Below are 4,017 nucleotides of genomic sequence, written 5' to 3' on the forward strand. Positions count from 1 at the left end.
AATAAAATAGATATAATAGATATATAAATAAATCTAAATAAATTAAATATTTATCAAGTACTAAATAAAATAGATATACACATATAATTATAAAAAAATTTGATGTACAAATCATTATAAGGATGTAAGAAATGAATGCTACATTGGCAAACCTTCTACAGTAAAAGCTCTACTAAAGGGACACTCTCAAAAGCACACATATCTTTTAAACGTGCACTGTTGTTAGTCATAGACGAGTAACAGTTAAGAACGCCATTATGTCCTTTGGAGAGATATTGCATTAGTAGCATTAGTAGCTTCCTAGTTCTGGCTTTTGATCGATTTGACATGGATTCTTTAGCTTGACTGCAGGCAATTGTATTACCTCAATCAGTCTGAACTGCTCTTTCTAGCCACTCATTAATTTTAAATTTGAAAAAGCTCAATGAAGGTCCACAGAATTTTTGTGGTCTAATATAATATGAGGCCGCCCTTTTCTGACTAGTTCCTCGGCTTTCTCGTTTCCCTCAAACCCGCTGTACTCTGGGATCCATATTAAGTGAAACCTGTTCTTTTCAGCAAGGTCTTTGAGAAATTGTCCCTAAGACATAGTTCAATTGCGTGTACTTCGGCCTGAAAAACTTTGTTTTTGACTCTCATACTTTTTCTAGTAATTTAATTGTTTAAATACATTAACAAAAACAAGAATATCACTTATTCCGCTTATTCTATCAAACCTTTTTTTCTATCAAACCTATGAAACCTTTAAATTAACAATATACTCGTATATATATTTATGGTATATCTGTAAAGTTATTATTATAGATGCTCTGTTTTCCTGTGACTATTTGAAGAACCCGTGATAAAAATTTTTAAGATTTTATTATCATACATAATATTTACTTTAAACCATTTTTATTGCCAATGTTCCAGCTTTTAGCTTATAAGAAAAAATGAATAAAAAAGCTAAATAAATACAGTTAATTATTATTTAACAATAGAAATCAAGATAAATAAAAAATATATAATTTTGGAAATTTTATTAAAATATTTATTAAATTTTATACAAATATTAAGCCAATTAAACTCCTTTCAGTTGGACAAATGTTGACTTTAAAACACACTCCTATTAAAAATCAATCCTCTTTATTCGTATTTACGTCGATACTGACTCTCTTAGCGCAAAACTTCTCTTACTTTATTTCTGAGTAGATAAGAAAGAAGGCTATTTTAAACAGTCTTACCAGCTGTGTTGGCTTTGCTAGAAATTAACGTCAATCAACAAAATCAACATATTTGAAACGAGTAGTAGTTAAGAGAACGTATGAATGTGGGTTTTTTTTTATCAGATTGGCCAGAGGAACACGGTTTACGCAAACTAAAAAAAGTTTATACAATTTATTTTGGAAGTGATTGACAAAATAAAATTTCTCTAATAATAAAATGATAATAGTAATATGGGTTTTTATATAATAACAGTGTGGGTTTTTGCAATCATATAATTAATAATCAATGTTATAAACAATAAAAGAGTTTTAAAAAATGCAATGGTATATATGACTTAAGAATCTATATTCTACCAGGGAAAAAGACGTATATAAACAGAAATATATAACATATACATGACCGATATATATGGCGCACAATTAAAGATACTATATTTAAAGATATTTTGTTTGAGTTCAGTTGAGTTAAGAAGTATTTTGGAAAGTGTCTTTAGGCCGTATAGGAGTTCGAGTAAATTGATGTAAAGTAAATTTAAATTTCCTAGGGATTTTTTGCACTGCACCTATGCAAATATTTATTTATTTAATTATTGCACTTTTTTTTTGCCGGGCTTTAGGCCGTGATTTTAAAATTTATATTTTTATATAATAACTTGTATTTTATAAAAAACAAACTTTAGATTAAATAAAATATCACAAAGTTTAATTTATGTAATATATTATTTTATTAACAAATATTCCGGTCTACTTCGTTGACCATCTTCAGTGTTATTAAAATTATACAAATACAATTATATATAAAAAATTTGTTAATAAAATAATATATTACATAAATTAATCTTTGTGATATATTATTTAATCCAAAGTTTGTTTTTTATAAAATACAAGTTATTATATAAAAATATAAATTTTAAAACCACAACCTTATGCCGGGCAAAAAATTTTAAACATAAACATTGAGGTCGACACCAATACGAACTATTTATTATTTTTAATTAAAAGTTTTCAATTTTATTTATTTATTTATTAAACATCTTATAATATTTTCACAATGGTAACACCTTATTTACTTAATTTTTATCTAATTTATCCTACTCGAAATTCTGGTAAATACCAACATTCGCTGCCATATCGATATTATTTACTATTTCCCTTAATTTACCATTAATTTACTCGTACTATTTGTTTGTTGAAAGCTATGAAGATAGATAAACTATCAAGCTTCCAGTTTATTTGTTTTTGCATTAATTAATTGCTGTTTCAATTTTAAAAATAATAATTAGTTGCAAAAAGACAAGTATTTTGCAATGTCACCGATCTCTTATATAATATTATCAATTCTATTATTATCTATAATATATAATTCTATAATTTGTACTTATTTTTTTTTATCTATTAGCTATATTGTATTATCTATTAATTACTATTAGTTATCTCTTATTTATTATATTATTATCTTACTAATATCTATAATCAGTTCTATTTGAAAATGATGTGAGTACTGAAATTAGTTAGTTATTAATATTATTTATTAAATTTCTGCCATTATCGCTTGAAAAGTACAACGCAAAAATATCCCTAAAAGTAAAACTTTTCTAATTTTCTTATACGTGTAGACAGATTTTTGCATATTTCATTAAACTTAGTCTATTAAATTAATTTACTTAATAAATTCTTTTTTATATCTTATTATGTAAAATAAAAAATTAAAACCTTTCTTATTATTTATTTTATTATTTACTGGCACCCATATTTACAAACCACGCATACATAGATTTCCACAATAGTAAAAATAATAACAGTAATAATAGTGATTTGCTTACTACTTCTTAAAGTAATTTGATATTTATTTACATTTATGCTTACCTATATTACTTAAATAATAAAAAGTAGTATTAAACCTACTTTACAGAGTTTTATTGCCTCTTCCGTAAGAATTTAAATTTCCAGGAGCCTATTCCGTATATGCATTAGCGCAGGGCATTCTAACAGCACATGTTTGGCCGACTCCACATTCTTTTCACGACTCCTCCTAACGCGGTATGAAATTAAATATACACAATGGATCCAACGTTAATATTAAAGAAATTCTACTGCTGACATTTTAAGAAGAACGGGAAAATGTATCTTTCTATACCTATGTCTATGTCTATGTTTGTGATTTACATAATAGCACAAAATAAAAATAAAATAAAAACGATTTAAACATTTTGATTTCAATGTCCAGCTTATACAAAATTGGTAAAACGTTCAATTAAATTTTTTATATAAAAATGCTAAACTTGTTAATTTAAAATTTTATTGTCTTATACTAACAATTGTTTTGGGGTGTATTAGGTTATTAGTATAAAAATCCAAACACAAACTAAAACCTCACAAACGAAGCGATTGTAGAATAAAGTCAAACACAAAGTTTCAGTCGATATTGAACGTGGGTCGGAGTTAGTTGTGCAGAAGACGGGAACTTGTGGTGAAAAAAGAATTGACCGCCTGTGGCACGCTAATCGGCAGAAAAATATCAAAATAATACCAATAAAACTTAATCAAAACATAGTGTGCGTTAAAAATTAAAAATAATTGTGTACATTTAATCAAAAATAATTTAATACTAAGATTTATGATTTTTAAACGAAAATTTAATAATTTTTAATGTTAAACCTTGAAGAAAATTGTTTTTTTTTGTTGTTTTTTAAAAGAATATCTAAAACCCAAATTAAAAAGTGAAATAAATAATTACAAAAAATTTGTGCTCCGAATTGAATTTTTAACAAATTCATTCATAACAGTAAATTGTGTATATAAATTTGTATAT

This window comes from Teleopsis dalmanni, chromosome 2 (genome assembly GCF_002237135.1).
Source record: "Teleopsis dalmanni isolate 2A chromosome 2, ASM223713v2, whole genome shotgun sequence".
Classification (NCBI taxonomy): Eukaryota; Metazoa; Arthropoda; class Insecta; order Diptera; family Diopsidae; genus Teleopsis; species Teleopsis dalmanni.